This window comes from Phyllostomus hastatus, unplaced genomic scaffold, assembly GCF_019186645.2.
Source record: "Phyllostomus hastatus isolate PE091 unplaced genomic scaffold, TTU_PhHast_1.1 phas_contig_283, whole genome shotgun sequence".
NCBI classification, from domain to species: domain Eukaryota; kingdom Metazoa; phylum Chordata; class Mammalia; order Chiroptera; family Phyllostomidae; genus Phyllostomus; species Phyllostomus hastatus.
In genome coordinates this window covers 12,996,639-13,013,929 of record NW_025333833.1, presented here as the reverse complement: position 1 = coordinate 13,013,929, position 17,291 = coordinate 12,996,639, and the positions used below count along the sequence as shown (strand labels likewise).

The 17,291-nt window shown below is 44.5% G+C and overlaps 1 long non-coding RNA gene across 1 annotated transcript; it reads right to left on the bottom strand.

Moving 5' to 3' along the window:
- Positions 1-2,667: 2,667 nt before the first annotated feature.
- LOC123818467 lies at positions 2,668-7,171 on the bottom strand. The gene is made up of 3 exons (XR_006785625.1): positions 7,088-7,171; positions 5,841-6,155; positions 2,668-4,183 (listed from the first exon to the last, which is right to left on the bottom strand). It is a non-coding gene; the product is annotated as an uncharacterized LOC123818467 (long non-coding RNA).
- Positions 7,172-17,291: the final 10,120 nt, after the last annotated feature.

Here is a 17,291-nt window from a genome sequence, read left to right as displayed (position 1 = left end):
TCCTAATAGTCATTTGGTAAGAAGTCTGGTACCATCCTAACCTTTGAACTGTTGTCTGGAGTGAGCGCGTGCATGGTGGGGGCGGGGAGCAATCCCATGCAATTGCATTCTTTACCTGTGGGATCTGATGCTGTCTCCTGATAGACAGTGTCCGAGTCGAGTTAGATTATAGGACGCAAAGATGGTGTCAGAAACACCTTGCAACTGTGATTTCCAAGGTCTTCGGGCCTTGGGGCTCGCTTCTGCCCCCTCAGTTTGACATGCCTCCCTACCCCATTCTTTCACTTGTCCCGTATACAACAAGTATTCGTTGAGCACCCGTTAAGGGTTAAGCACTGTTCTAGGCTCTGCGTGATCAAAATAGTGAACAACTACAACAATAGCAAACCAAACCAGAGAACGCCCTGGCCCGTGCAGGCCATTCATTGCCTTGGATAATTCTTCACGTCGTTCAAAACACACTCCAATATAAACAAAACGCAACATGTGGACCTCGTTTAAATCTTGTTTCAGGAATACGCCACCTTTTAAAAAATCACGAGACAAATGAAATTTGAATCTGCCCTATTTATTTATTTGAAAATATTAAGACATTGTTATGAATGTTTAGGTGAGATAAGGGTATAGTCATGGGTTTTGAAGGACGTTCAAAGACTGTACACTTCACACTTCACTCTCTTTACCCTTTCACCACATCCTTGAACTTGGCTGCAGGTGCTCGGGGTGTGTCACCGTTTCAGAGGCTGGGAAAACGCTGCTCAGTGATGGCGCGATCTAGCAGCTGCAGACGCTCTTCAGCGCACTCAGCTCTGTCCATTCCGAGATGAGATACACTTTGCAGGGGCTGCTAACAACCCCCAGTGTGGAACGAAACAGAGGCCAGGGTCACCGTGGCAAATTCTCCTGCACACCTGCACCACTGGGGCCAGCTTATCATGGTCTTCGCCATCTCGAGATCCCACAGGGCACACACCTTAAAGAAGCTGAACATATTCTTTAAAAAAAAATTTTTTTATTGTTGTTCAATTATAGCTGTCCCCATTTCCCCCCATTACTCTCCCCTGCTCCACCCACCCCCCAACCTTCCACTTTCAATCCTCCTGCACTGTTGTCCTTGTCCATGGGTCCTTCATACAGGTCCCTTGACTTGACCCTTCCCCTTCTTTCCCCCATCCTCCTCCTCCCCTCTGGTCATTGCCAGTTTGTTCTTTATTTCCATGTCTCTGGTTCTATTTTGCTCCCTTGTTTGTTGATTAGGTTCCTCTTATAGGTGAGATCAAATGGTATTTGTCTTTCACTGCCTGGCTTATTTCACTTTGTGTAATGCTCTCCAGTTCCATCCATGCTGTCGCAAAGGGTAGGAGCTCCTTCTTTCTTTCCCTTGTGTAGTATTCCATTGTGTAAAGGTACCACAGTTTTTTGGTGACAAATACAAAAGCCTATGTTATAGAAGAATATGATAGTTATTATTATATGGTTATAATCAACCAGAAATATGGTTATTATTCTAAGAATGTACTGAAGCCAATAATTATATGTTGATAAAAGATTTTAGAGAAACTCCTTTACAGACAGCTGTAAAGGAGTTATTTTGAAAGTAAACAATGTTTATAAATATTCAAGAATGTATTTAAATATATATTTATTTATAGCAGCAATTGTCATTATATAGGAAGATATATTTCATTAAACCAAGAGAAATCCCTGCCTATTCTGAACTTTCAATGTTCTCTACCCTGGGCACAGCACCTGGTTGCTGATACCAGAAGCCTGGCCTGAGCTTTGATTCCGACTCTGCCTGTCTCCTAGCTCCACCCGCCGGATTACCAAAGTGCTTGGTGCCCACGACCTAACTCTCTTTTCCTCTTCTCTGCCTGCAAAACTCCCATTTTTCCTTCACCATTCACAATTCTGCATAGCCCAGCCTGACTCTCCCAGATGGACTGAGGCCTTCCTAATATGTAATATATCTTAGTCATAATTCTAGTACAGCATATTATTATGTTATCATTATTTGTATGCCTCCTCCCTTACGAATGGGGTGGATCAGAGCCCATTCTGGTTCAAGGAGACTGATGGGGCAAATGCCAGCCAACGTCCACAAGAGGGAGCTCTATGTCAGGAATCAGAGACCAGAAACAAGCTCTGGAATCAAGGGGTCAGATTAAAAGAGTACCTGGAAGACATTGAGGAGACCTGGGGCGTGGAGGGAAGGACAGAAATGGGAGCAGGTTAGCTGTAGGAAGAGGGCTTGGAATGATTGCCACGAACATTGGTGGGGGGGCGCAGGCTCCCCTTTACTTGAGAGAGTTGTGGTATATGGGGAGGGATGGGGGACAGAGAGGTAGCTCCCACGTGTCTTTTTTTATATATAAGGGCACCAATCCCATCATGAGGGCCCTCCCTCATCTAAACCTATGTCTATTTTTCCCCCAAAGGCCTCACCTCAAATACTATCACATTGGCGGTTAGGGCTTCAACATGTGAAATTTAGGAGTTTCGATTCAGTCCCTAGCAGCTTGGGTGCCAGGAAAGTCTTGCTAGAGGAGGACCTTTGCAGGTGGGAGGACCTTTGCAGGTGGGTACAGAAAAGGGAAAAAAGGGGTTTTGAGGAGAATATATTTCAGCAGTTGCTAATCTAGTCCTCAAGTTTAAGGAAAGGGCGGAGACAAGAGGGGGCCCAAAGCAGGGTCGGGAGCAGAGTCAGTGAACTAGTAAGAAGAGCCGGTGGACTTAGGACACCAGCCTGGGAGGATGCACGGATGTAGTAGCACCTGGGCAGAGGCAGAGGGTGGAGCCCAAGGGGAGGGCGGGTGGTGTGTTGAACCTGGTCATGAAGGAGGGAGAAAGTCTTAGACACAAGCTCCCCTCTAGGCTGTAGCAAGCGCTCAGCAGTCAATGAACATTTGTTGAGTAACTAAGAACATGACTGTCCTGCTTTTGACGTTGATTAATTAATCTGATCCATGAGGAGTAATTTTTTTTATTTCTAATTTTTTTATCCTCACCTGAGGACTTTTTTTCATTGCTTTTAGAGAGAGATGGAGGGAGAGGGAGAAACATCAGTTGGTTGCCTCCCATACCTGCCCAGATGGGGGGTCCTATGCTCCCAGATGGGGAAACTGAACCTACCACCTGGGTATGTGCCCTGACCCTGGATTGAACCCACATTCTTTGGGTTACAGGACGAGGCCCCGGCCACACTGGCTACACTGGCCACATTGGCCACACTGGCCAGGGCGTGAGGAGTACTTTTTTAAACCAATTATTCTTATAAATTTCTCTCCTGGTTGCCCAGTTTGCAGGTTTTCTTTTTCTGCTACCCTATTTCCCCTCCCCTTCCTCCTAACTCTCCCTGAATATAAAGAGGTTTTGAATCCTCTAAACCGAAGGAGAGAAGGAGATTGAAGCTGACAATCCAGTTGGATACTTCAGGGGAAATCAGAGCACAAGACTTGATGTGGAAACAATCGACCATCATTTTCATTGGGCTGTGCAAGCCGTTCGATCTGTACCACGGGCGTAGTAAAAATGGACTGACCATCATTTCATCCGGGCTGTGGAGTGAGTGCAATTCACAGCTCAATAAACGCTGTTTGGGCTCTGGCTGTAACCTCGTTAGGATGTTATGTAACACAGGAAGGAGCCTATGGGGACTCAAGGCCACTTGCTGTCTGGTAGCACGTATTATCTTCCCACTCACTGCCTTGCCGGCGTGCACAGGTGCACGTGGTCCTTCCTCAGCTCTTTCTCCCGGGCTCCTGGAGCTGCTTCCTCCATCCTTGGCTGTGGTTCTGGGAATGTGTCCGCTGGCTTCTCCTCACCACGAAGGAAGTTCAATCAAGGTCACGGAAGTTTGTTGTCTCTCCTCCGTCAATGGACTTTATCTGAAAACTGCTTTGTCCTGCCAACTGGGAGGAAATCCGCATTGTTTTTTCACACTTGAGCTTCCCTAACGCAGGCACTGTCTCAGGAGCTGTGAGGGAGCCGCAGGGTTATTTCACCCACGTTTTGTTTGTTTTTTCCTGGAATGATGATGAGATCAAGGCCTGTATCCATGAAACGGTTTGTGAGAATTTCTGGCAGTCTAAGGTGTTTATCAGGACCGAGGTGGTGGTTTGAAGTTATTTCGCTCCTTTTCAGGCCTGTTATTCTCTGAGGACTTCAACCGTGTTGCCTGAAACTTCATCAAAAAACACTTCTGTGATAAAACTTTCTGAAGAGCAAAGGTTAGAAAGCCTCAGTTCACAATCTAGCCTGAGTCTACTAATGTTCAACTCCTCAAACTTTCAGGATGGTTAAAAATGAAGTTGCCATAAACCTGTGTCTGTTTTTTCAGACGATTGAAAGGCGACCATATATCGTTTTAGTGCAAAATATACTACGTCTCAAAGAAGCTCTGATCTGAAAAATAGTTTTGAGAAAAAACACTAGCCATAAAAATCATGGAATTTTTTAAATAATAGGGTGAAAATGGCCTTAGAGATCAATGAAATAGTCAGTAAGGTCCTATCCCTTTGCCAGTGAGAAAACTAAGGCCACTCAAATGACATGATTTGTACGTGGCGACAAAACTCCTTGGTTAAGGACAAGGATGCAGGTGGTCCAGTCCCCCAAGCCCAAAGCTGAGCGAAGAAAACTCCAGCCCACCGCACGCCCTCCCTTCCAAACTGCACGTTGAGGAAGATGTGTTTTGTATTAAAATTCCAAACTAGTGTTGTGCACAGAATGAAGGCCATGTCCACATATTTCCTTAAACATTGCCAAACAGGTTTCTTTTCTTTTTTTTTTTCAGGTCACTGCATTGCATTTTTCCTTTATTCTGAACTTAACAGCTTAGCGAAAGAGGAAGTCTGCAGAAATTTTTACAAGATGGGAATTTGCTTGGCCTCTGAGATGGCAGAGTTTCCTCAGACCTCGTAATCCTCTTAGCTAGTTTGATTTTCTTTTTCTTTAACTCCTTTATTTTTATTTAGCGAAGAAAGTCTGTTCATCACTTACCTCCTTGCCACCTGAGACCCTCTTGTTGAGCCATAAACATCCTAACTGAACAGCTAACAAGAGAAGAGGTGCAACCAGAAAACAGTGACAATTTTGCTGAACTGAGCAATGCTTCTTAGAAAATCAGAGGGAATATAAATTCTCTGAGAGGAAGCTATTCGCCTGTTACCATGAAATAATAACCAGCACCTTCTCTAAACCCTTCCATCAAGGTATCGAATCCCAATGTCCTTTCTCTAAGGTCAGGTACGGTCATCCCCTTGGAGATAGAAAATATATACCAATTAAATTAGAAAGATGAAAGATTATCAGAGTGAAGATTTTATTTCTCCAGGCTGCCTAAAGTTCCGAAGGATGAATATTAAATAAAAAGTTTTAAAGAATTTTAATTCAAACCTATTTTGTATTCTTGAGAAGCTCATCAGAAATAAATGCTGATGTGTCATCATCCAACAAGTTCAAAGTACTTTCTCTTTAGTAAAAAAAAAAGAGAGAGAGAGAGACCTCATGTTCTGCATAATCATCCCATCTTAAGAAAAGATTTTGATTTTACAGCAAGTGTTTTCCTCCCTCAGAATTAAAAAGAGCAAAAAATCCCAAGCTCTTGAGCGGAAAAATGATTGTTGTAGTATCTGTATTGAATTTGGCTACAAACAGTGTCGATACACTTCATGTCCAAAGCAGTATCATTGGAATTGCTATAGTGGATGGATAATTATTTTGCAATATAACCATGTATTTTACCAAAATATCTCTGTTATGTAATTGAAAAGTGAGCAAGTTTTAAAGCAGTGACTCATGACCACCCGCTACTTCTGAAAATCCCATGATACACATACCTATTATTCGGAGGTTCTAGATGGCTCTTTGTATCCTCCACCTTTGTCAGCCAACTCACTGGACGCTGTCAAGCTCACAAAGCTTCTGAGTGCTCTCCAGCCAATCTCATAACAAAAGATGACCACCGGACAGGCAGGCCTGGATTTGGGAGAAAACCTTAATCCCTCCCTAAGACCGTGATAGCCTGAGTCAACAGTGGACACATCAGGGCAGTACAATGGTTGACTTATAAAGTTAGTCCAGCCAGCCACGAGCATGAAGCATCTTCTCGTTTTTCCCATTGTTTAAAGTTGATTGGCTTTGTTCGTTGTAAGCTGAATGGACATAAAAAAAGAGGCAATGAAATCATGAGTCAGTCAGTCCATCTAAAATAACTCCCGTTATTTAAAACAACAAAAAACCACATGATATTAATTCAGTTTTTGATTTGAGAAGCTATATCTAGATAGAGACTTTGAGTTGTAACAACTAACAATACTCAAACTATAAAAACATGACTAAAATGCTCTCTATCGAGCACTTTTATTGACCTTTGGACAGTCTGAAGTCCTTGAAAGAAAGTCAAAAACTTCTAAAAAGGTAAAACAAACTGATACCATCACCACTTCTACCAAATAAAAAATAGCATGCATTTTTTCCCAAAACAAAATAATTAAGGTAAAGGCTAGGGCGGTTTCCAAAAAGACCCAGTGATTATATATCCTGTTCCCTACTACCTGAAGAACTATTATGCCTTATCTCTTTGCTGCAGTTTATTGCTTAATTGTGTCATATTAAATCTATGTAGAAAGGGATTGGGGCCTAAACTTATCAGTTAATCAGAATTCATCATGCTTTTTAAAAATAGCTCTTAACAGAATAGAATAGTAATTAAATTACACTTTAGTAGCAGAGTTCTCGCCAGATTCTGCTGGTGGCCTCTTTCTATAATTGGCTTATTATTGGTCCAGGCTTGACTCATAAATGTCTGTCATGGTTAATAACCATCAGGAGGCTTTGGTAAAGCACAGTAGTTCTTTCGCATTTGAAAAGCTATGTAGGATGTTGCTAAATCAACCCACTTGAAGAAGTTTTCAGATGACCTAGAGTTTGTCTTTATGACATGGGCAATTAGTATTTTGCTTTACTCTAGCAAATGTCTGCTTGAAATCTTGCTTAAGTTTCATGATTTCATATTAGAACAGCACTTCCCATAGATTCTGAGAATTTATTAAGCAATACGTTATTATCAAATATATTTCCTTACCACTGTGAATCTTGATAGAAGTATTAAAAACACCAATGCGTTGTTGATTTTGGGGTGCAAAGTTTTAAACAGAAGGTGCAGTCTAAATAAAGAATAAAATAGAAAATCAAAATAGAGAATAAGAATTTTTATCATTTCATTTAACAAATGCCTATAATTTTAATTTTTCAAAAAAATTCAATCTAATTCTAAATGTATTTAGCATAGTGAGGGTAGACAAATACAATATGAACAGACCTTTCTCGATGTGCCAATATTAATGTGTCTCTAGAAATATTCTCTCCATCAGCACAGGTAGGCTATCATGAATTAAGTTAGAAACATAGAAACATAGAAAAATTTTTGTTTAACACTGCATGCAGCTTGAGTGAGTTAACTGTTATAGCACATTTTTTCTCACTCAGTAAGAGAGAGACCCAAAACTTCTTTGCTGAACTCCCTTAATTCCTGTGTGATCAGACTTCTTTGCAGGGGTTTTAACTCCCCCAGCTGCCCACGCCACGCAGAAAAGGCACAGCAGAGAACTAAAGTGAGCCTCCAACTGCATCAGAATGTACTGACTTTTGCCTCAATTATCTCAAACTTCAGTAATACAGTATCTGTTCTGAATTACCTAAGCGGTTGCTTCAGTTTCTCCTATTAACTTTGTAGTAATCTACACATACTTCCCTAATCTTTAAAATGGGACCTGCTGAATGCTTCTTTCCAGTTTCTGATGAGGGAGAGCAGGAACTTTCTATCCCTGCAGACTTGTGACAACGTAAACACGAAATATGTCCCAGCATTCGGTCCCACGGACAAACCCAGATAGAGGTCTGGAATGCGCTAAATCACAGCCGTGACCATGACCATGACAATCGAAACGTGAGAAAACACTTGCCCAGAGGCGCATGGCCATGTTTTCACAGGGGTGGAGGGGCCCAGAGAGGATGTGTTCCTCTTCATTCATCTTGAGCAAATGTTTGTTTTGGTCTATTTTTGCTTCCTCTTCCACTTCCTACTAAACAAGTCACACTAGGACCAGTCATGTCAATATTTAAGGGACTCATTTAGCAGCTGCATTGTCTCTACTTCCTGTAAGCACCGAGTGCCAACGTGGAGCCGTTTCCCACTTTCAAAATAGGCTGTGAGCACACTTATCCCATCCTTACCGCCCCTTCCCCCGACTGACCTTCCCATGTTCCACCCAGGCAACTGCTAGCACAGGCTCATCCGTTCTGGAGTTCTGCTTTTTCTGGGTTTCATCCTCAGCGCTTCCAAGAAGCTGGAGGAAAGACGGCACATTAAGGCATTCATTCAACCTACTGACCTTTGCCATCAGAGTTCTCAAGTGCCGAGCCCCAGGCATCTGCATTTTTAGTACTTCCAATAATTTCCTCTTCCTGCTCGGAGCCACTGTTCTGTAGAGATGGGCTATTCTGGGTTGACTCTGACCTTTTTCCTTTCTATGATCACTTTAATTGTTTCTGTCCCTTTGTTCTCCTTCCCAAGATATGCCACAGTGTTTTCTTCCATGCTTTCTCCTGAATTTTTAATTTTTGCTATCATATTTTTAATTTCCAAGATCACTTTTATGTTCTTTTTTCTTTATGCCCACCCCCCTTTTCTTTAACAGATGTAACATTTCTTTTCTCACCAGGGATGCCAACATGATCATTTCTTTGAAGTCTTGAGCTTCTCTTTTCTTTGCCATGGGGTGTCTCTTGGATATTGGGAGCTTTCCCCAAATACCTGGCAATTCTGTCCATTCTCAGCATTGGAACATTACAGAGTTGGCTGGATGCCAGGGCCAGGAGAGGGTAAGGCAAGCAGAATGCCCAGGACCCAGACTTAAGAGGGCACACACCTACTCAGAGTTGTGCAAGTGCAAGGGTTGTAAGTGCACTAGGAGTAAGTGCTTCCTCAAGCGCCTCAGTCTGGCCTCAGTCTGGGCCCCCACGTGCTTCCCCTGCTGTGTGCGTGAGTGGCCTTGCAGAGCCTCGGGACTGGAGAGACAGAGGCTAGGAAATCCATCACATTGTTCACTTGGGCTTAGGGGGTGGGGTCAAGTGTTTGCAAGCCAGGACGTTTTCTCTGGAGAAGTTCAGGCTCCCCGGTGCAGGGTCCTCAGCCTGGCTAAAGGAAATGAGATCGGCTGCCCTTCTGGAGCTGGAGGAGCAAAAAGGCGCTCACCACGCAGTGTGCAAACTTGCAATTCTCCCCTTTTCAGCGTAGCATTCTACTCTTATTCTTCTCCTGGGGCCTCAAATCCTGAGCCTCTCTGGCTCAGTTCCTCCAGACAACAGCCCCTCTGAGGAGATGCGTAGTCATCTGACTACAGCGCGTGAGGGCAAGAAGCAGGGAGTCCTTGAAGTCCCTTGCCCAGACTTTCCCCCATACCCTGCTCTTGGCTCCCAGCCTTGCCCTTCCTTACCTCCACAGCACCTGAAGCCCCAACTTCCTCTACTGGCTTTTGTGTACACACACACACACACACACACACCCCTACCCCAGACACTTAGGTTCCCCTTCCACCTCTGTGACAAGTTATTTGTCATTGCTCGGACCACAGTCGGTCTCTGGGGTCATAAATGGCACTTCATTCCTTCACAATGGTATGCATGCTTTCTTTTCTCTTATTTCCCTTGTTCAGGATGAATTTTAAGGGAAGAGGGACTGGAAATATCTTCTCCCTCCCAATTTCACTCCTCTTTTTAAAAATATACTATTCCCCCAAAAGTTGTCTTTTAATCTTTACGGAAAATTATTTGCCAAACCAATCCTCTTCGTGAGCTGCTTCTTCTTAGCAATTCAGTGGATCTGAAGACAAGTGAATAGATTTTGCAAATCACACTTCTAACACTTGCTTCACTTCCAAACGTCTACTCAACTCAGGAGTTATAAAGTGCTTAGCATTTGACAAGGCCTATGCTAGTCTCTAAGGGTAAAAAAGTAGTTAAGGAGGGTCTCAGCTTTGAATAGGTTTGTAGTCTCCAGGGGGACACGAGCATATAAAAAACTGAGGACCAAGAACGGTTAAGGTCTCATGAAGGCCTAAGCAAGGGCTGGCTGGAGTTCACAGAGAAGGCAGGGTGAAGAGGTCAGGGAAGAGCCAGGTCGGGAAAGATAGGCTGGTGCACACTGGGGCCGGTCCTGGGGGTGGGATGAGGGGCATCCTGGGCAGATGGCATAGCAAGAGCTAAACTACACCAAAGTGCAAAGAGCTGGACGTGTTCTAGAGACTGCCACCCGTACTGTACAGAACAGCCAGAGGAGACCAGTGGACACTAGTGCAGGTAAAGATGGAGGGGGCAGTGAGAGCTCCAGTTCTACCCACCCCCCACTTTCCTCCAACCTCCAAGTTCAAGTCAATGGCTTTATAACTCTCTCATTTGCAGAATCTGTTTCCTAAGAGCTGAATCTAGGTCAGCCTTACGTCTTTCTTTGGCCAATGAAATTCAGCAGGCATGACAGTGTGCCCATTCTGAACCCAGGCCTCAAGAGACCTTGTATGTTTCTGCATCTGCTTTCTCGTGCACCTCTGCCATCCCCATAAACCATGCCCAGGCTGGCCGCCTGGACAACAAGGGAGATGTGGTCCAAACCAAGCTGTCCGGTTATTCCAGCTAAGTCCACCCTAGACCAGGCAAGGCCAGGCAACCCCCAGGCACAAGAGCAATTCCAGGCAAGTGCAAGAGAGCCTCCCAGCAGACCACCTCAGACAAGAGAACGATGAATGTTTCCTAAGTACGTGTCTGAGATTTTGCGGTTGTTCGTTACACAGCATTATCATGGCAATCGATGACTGATACAGGGAGGTGGTCATTAGACAGATGTGAAGGATTTTGTATGATATGCTTAAATTTATGCTTATGAAACAGAAACCCCTGAGGGTGTTCCAAGGAGAGGGACATTATCTGACTTGCCTTTTGGAAAAGTAACTCTGTCTGCAAAGTCTAGGTTGAGTAGAAAATGCAATCTTTTGTACTAGTTCGGGTGAGAGATGGTGAATGCCTGAATAAAAGCAACATCAGGGAGGACGGTAAGGTGGAGACAGATACCAGAGATGTCAAAAAGGCAGGTAATGTGGCGTGCAGTAACTGGTTGGTTGAGGAAAGAGAAGGGACCGAAAGGTGTAGTATGTTTCCCGTTTATGGGGGTTTGGTGCCATGAAATGAATTAGAACCAGGTTCTGGGAAAAAATACGCTAGGTTCATTTTTACTATATTAAACTTGAGCCCTTGCGGGACATTTAGATAGATAATTGGCACTCAGCTTTGTGTCTAGATCTGGGAGTCAGGCTCGGTGCAGGACTTTTGATACTAATATGAACTTCGCACTACCAGATGGTTAAGAGGAGTCATGAAGTTGGACGGAATCACCCAGGGGGAGAATGATGATTGAAAAGAGGGCCAAGGACAGGTGGGCACAGGGGGAGCCGTGTTCACGCTTCTTGCTGATGATGTGCGGCCGGCACAGAGCAGGGGACAGAAGTGCAAGGAAAATCAGGCGTCTCGAAGCCAGAGGGACGTTTCAAGAGAGAAGCATGAATGCTCCTTATCTGGTGTGAGTCGTATCTCTCTCATGAACAATACACCTCTATCAACATTTCAGAACCAGAAAGGGGTTGAAAAATCAAGAATGGAGCGTTGTAGTTACATCTCCACACTTATTTTTCAAATGAAAACAAAGTGATTTTATACGAGTTGGACCCTGTCACTCTGACAGCAAAATGAAATGTTCAAGTATTTCTGAAAGTATTTAAAAGAATCATTTCAGTAACTAACTGCAGGACCACCTTTAAGTCCCACAAAATTTAGGAGAGAAAAGAAGGATCATTCTTGACATCCATGATAAACTCTTTTCCATTGCAGGTGGCTGTCCCTAGAGGACACTGGAACAGAAGTTCAGTGGGCAAAAAGGTCATGTCCCTCTAGTGCAGGACACTCTGCTTGTCTGCGTATTTATAACTTGCCATTTGCATCAGCTGAGTTAGAAATAAGCCAGGAAGCATTCCGGCCAAAGGTGCAGGGACTTCAAGGAGCCAGCATGTTTTGTCTTCTGATAGAGTGCCTCGATTTCCATCTCGCCTTTATATGGGACAGAGACTACACATAATTAAATCAGTGTAGTGATACAGGTTGTTTTGTTTATTTTTTTTAGATTTTATTTATTTATTTTTAGGGAGCGAAGGGAGGGAAGGAGAGAGAGAGAGAGAGAAACATCAATGTGCGGTTGCTGGGGGTTATGGCCTGCAACCCAGGAATGTACCCTAGCTGGGAATCGAACCTGGGACACTTTGGTTCCCAGCCCGTGCTCAACCCACTGAGCTACGCCAGCCAGGTGTTTTGTTTAATCTGTATTCCTGAAAAACTTATTTCACGAGCTTCCCCTTGCAAAGGACATGAAGAACTCCATCTGAGTATTTAGAAGTCATTTAAACTGGGGATTTTCGTAACCAATGCCAGCTGAGCTGCGGTTTAGTTCGTGCAGTTTTTACCAATACGGTAAATATTAAGGGACAGTGAGTGAACTCTACCAGTGAGTGTAGGCTGAGGTTCATTTTAGGTCTCCTACCTTTAAGGAAGCTTCTTGAAGGAGGAGACTATAGCAGCTGCTCTAGCCACGGGGAAGGGGCCATTTCATCTGCTTCAAGGCTGCCTGTAATTAAGCAGAACTATTCTGGGTACCAGCAGGCTTCTCACCTGGTGCTGAAAAGGTGAGCACCTTTTTTGCTCACTTGTTTGCTTATTAATTTCAGATGAGAAGAGCCGGGGCCTTTTGGGACCGAGGGAATGCCCCAAACCCTTGGTCGCAGGCCCTGGGAGGACCGGGAGAATGCTGGCGGGGGACCCGCGGCCAGCCCACCCCCGCCCCTGCCCCCGCCGCCGTTCCTGTTCCATTCCAGGTTCCGTCCACAGGAAACCAGCGCTCCTTGCTCCCGCGAGAACAAGCGAACACATCGCTGAACTGCAACACTGAAAACGTTCTGCACGTAAAATGCTCCTGAAAGAGAAGCTCGGAAAACTTGGGGGCAGGTGGAGAGATTCTGTGTTAAATTTACTCACTTTACAGTACCTCGCCAGCAGGCATCCTTGGAGGGATATCAATGGTTGAGAACAGGAGCTTTATAAAATTAAAAAAAAAAATTGTCATGTCTGTGCCCGTTCCAGTGGCCCAGAACAAGAGCCCAGTTGAACCCATCTAATAAGGACAAAGGGGTTTCCGGGGCCACAGAAGCAGAAGGCCCGGCTGAAGCTCCCTTCGGAAATGGCTGGTTTCAGAATTTACCGTCTGGAGGAAGCGGTTGTTCCCGCTCCATCTCTCGGTTCCTCTTCCCTGCTTGTTGACCTCAGGGTCGGGCAGGCCCTCTTCTCGCTGCGAACCCGGGAAAGCCGGCGTTCGTGCCGCCTGTCACCACCAGCACCGATGAGCAGAGACAGGGATGGAGTCTCCGTGGGCGCTTTACTCGGAGGGCGGGCGATCGGAGAAGACGGCGGGTTATGTGCCCCAACAGACCGTCCTGCATTTCCTTTCAAGCCAGCCTTTTTATAAGGGGAAAAAAGTGTAGGTAAAGGAGTTGGGATTTAGGGGGTAAAATGTGTATGTAGGGGATCTGGAACTCAGGAAAAAGCTGCAGTAATCGGATAAAAGCTGCAGTCCAACAATCTCCAAGAATCCTTTCATCCTCTGACTGGTGAATTTTTACCCGGCTCCTGCGTCCTGCGTCCTGCGTCCTGCGTCCTGGGTGATTTTCTTGATCTGTGTGCTGGGCAGCAGGATGTCTCTCCCTGGAACACAAGGGCTCAGACACCGTCTTGAATGCTTATGGTCTCTTCTGGAAGCACGAAGGTGGAACTGCTCGCTAATGGCCTCCTGGAGTCAGATGGGCCTTACCTTCCATGCCGGAAACAAGAGCTTTTTACATGCATTGATTACTGAGCTTATTCACTATTACCTAAAACTAAATTTTTCCAACTGCTGAGTTCCCCCATCAATTGTAGCAGGCTGGCCTGGTCAGCCTCAGGTTTAAATGGCTTATCTTACACCGAGGGACACCACCCAAAGGGGAACACCTCTTTTTTACAAACTCCAGCCACACCCCTGGCGTGGCACCTTGGGCTCTGCGCCCACCTGGAGCCAGTCCCTGTAACCTGTCTGTGGTCATCCCCACAAGGCCGGCAGGGAGAGAGGGGCAGCCGTGGGGATGCATGGAGTGAGAAAGAGGATGGGCAGTTCTCCAGAAGGAGAAAAGGAAGAACGAAAAAGATACATTCCTGGAAGAGATGCTACACATACAGAAATCCTTTCGTCTCTTACAATTTGTAGAGCAGTGCTGGGAAAATAAAACAAACTACACAAATAGAAGGTAAAAGAACTAATAGCATAATAATAACAATCATGAAATTATATTTCTGAGACCCAACTTGATGATGTAGATGAAGACAAGATTATCGTTATTTCAGGCCATAACTGCCTGTCCTTTGTACAAATCATTGGGCCTATTTAACTATAAGTTTGGATATATCAGTGCTGTGTGATTATTAATGAGAAGTAATGAAAGGTGAAGAAAACGTATTCAGTGACTCAAGAAATATTGATATTGGGCCATAATAATTTTGTGCTCTAAAAAGTGGGTAGAATTTTACTTCATAGAATTTTGTGTCTGTAGCACAAAAGTTGACACAATCACACTTTGTGTTATGCCCTCTCTATTTTCCATGGTACACTTCCTTTCTCACTTGGACGCTGTGTTCACATTTATGTCAGGTGATCCTGAACTAACTGTGCAGCCTTTTGCACACGCCAGGCTTTCTCTCTTCTCTGCAGACACCACCTCTTGAATACGGAACAGGACCCCACACTCTGCCACCCCTTTCCACTTGTCCTTCTCACCTGTGGCCTCCTCCCATGAGCCTTCCACGACCCTGAAAGTGGGGACAAGTGCCCCCTGTCATTTTCCAGAGCCTCTTCGGCAATTCAAAAATGCATTTTCTTTGTGAGTATTATCAAGGCAAAACCTTCAACAAGCCTTTGATCTACTTAGCAAGTCAAAAATAACTCACAGGAAAAAAAATTAGAGAGCAATTTAGTCCTAAACGACATTGTATTCATTGAACGTACATGAGGAGTTCAGCAAAAGGGAGAACTCAGAAAGGTTTCAGGGAACAGTGTGTTTTATTCATCACCGTCCTTGGTACCTGGAACAGAGAGAATGCCAGATGTCAGCACCCAGCCAACAGAATAATCTGGAGGAACGCCCGAGGAACAGAGGGGAGAGGAATGGAGGGAGCACCTAACAGAGGGCAAAGCATGAACTGAATTTGAGCACAGAAAACTGAGGAGATTATTATAGTCTCTGATTTGAACCACGCTATCCCGGATTTAAGGTGGCGGTAAAGAAGCAGCTTTTTAAAAAGAGGCTAGGGGAAAAGCAAAAAGGGACATGGAGGTTTGGAGCAGTGAGAGGAAGCACGATTGAATCTCGTCTGTGGAGAGCTTTATGGTTTCACACTCTTACTTCTAGAATGTCTCAGAACAAATACAGCACACCAAAGCCCAAGGTCGTCGGCAATGGATTCTGTTTTAAAGAAGTATTGTTTTCAATCAAGTCAGATGCTTTAAACTTTGATGAGGGACCGAGAAATCATATAGCTCTTACCCAAACAGCATCTCTCAGACGAGGGCGGGATGTATTTCCTATGAAACAGAAAACAATGCACCAGTGGTGCGAACCTAACAGAGAGTTTTGGGTGAGCTATTGTTTACCGAACCATTGGACTGTGTCGTAATGAATAATCACTCCACAGGAGCTTAATACACCCTGGGAATGACCCCGAGTCCTGTACCCAGGGAACCTAATCACGAAACTTGAAGCAACGCTGGGAGAGGAACAGGAAAACAACCCAAGCTGTTATCTTTTATTGAGTCTAGTTTCTCGCAGAGAATCCTGAGAAAACAAAAGACATCTTGTTTGAAGTGCTTCTGCCTTCTTCAAGTTTGAGAAAAATAAAATCCCTTTGAAGTACTTAACAAATTAAACATTGCTGAAGACTATTTCTTCCTTCATATCTGAAACATTTACTAATGCTATAATTGGACAATTTTGCAAAAAAAAAAAAAGATTTATTTAATTAACCTCTACTTGTGCCCAGAGCTAAGCATTGCAGAGGGTACAAGAGACACCAACATCACCGGCAAACTGGCTGGAAATGCAGGTTCCCAGGCGCCACCCCAGAGCCAATGAATCAAAATCTGCATTTGAGCAAGAGCCCCAGGGGATCTGTGGGAGCTTGAGAGATTGAGAAGCAGTGTTATTGGAATCACACGGGTTCTTTAAATAAATTGTTGTTCAGTTACAGTTGCCCAGCTTTTTCCACATTGCTGCCCCCTACTCCAACCCCTTCCTCTCCCACAGTCAGTGCCCTGCCCCTTGTCCATGCACGTAAGTCCTCTATTCGTGTTCCTTTGTTTGCCCTTTCCCCTACTTTCCCCCATTACCCCCTCCCCCCTCCCCTCTGGTCACTGTCAGTTTGTTCTTTATTTCCAAGTCCCCGATTCTATTTTGCTCATTTGTTTGTTTTGTTGATTAGGTTCCACTTATAGGTGAGAACATATGGTATTTGTCTTTCACATCATATGTTTTTGTTTTTAATGCTGTTGCCTGGAGCCCAGCCCCAGAAAGGCCTATTAAATTTGTACAGGGTGCATCCTAGGCATCAGGAGTTTTCTGAAGATCCTATGTGATTCTAAGCTGCAACGAAGTTGGAAACCACTTTCTAGGGGTCACTGCCCCATTGGTCTTGACCTTCATCCAGCCTGGTGTGCTTGCTAACACGCAGACACTGATTTTTTAGGTCTGGGTGCTTTTTTTTTTTTAAAGTACAGGAAGTCTCACAGATCACCATATTTTTTAAAAGATTTTATTATTTTATTTTTAGGGAGGGAGATAGAGAGAGGGAGAGAGAAACATCAATGTGTGGTTGCTGGGGGTTATGGCCTGCAGCCCAGGCATGTGCCCTGTCTGGGAATCGAACCTGCGACACTTTGGTTCACAGCCCATGCTCAATCCACTGAGCCATGCCAGCCAGGGCTTGGGTGAATTCTTAAAGCCTGCCTTTCTAACCATTTCCCTGGTAATATTGATGGGATATTATTTCTCTTATATCTTTCTCCACAATACCTAGCTACAGGCCCAAGTCGGTGCTAATTAAATAATTTTTCA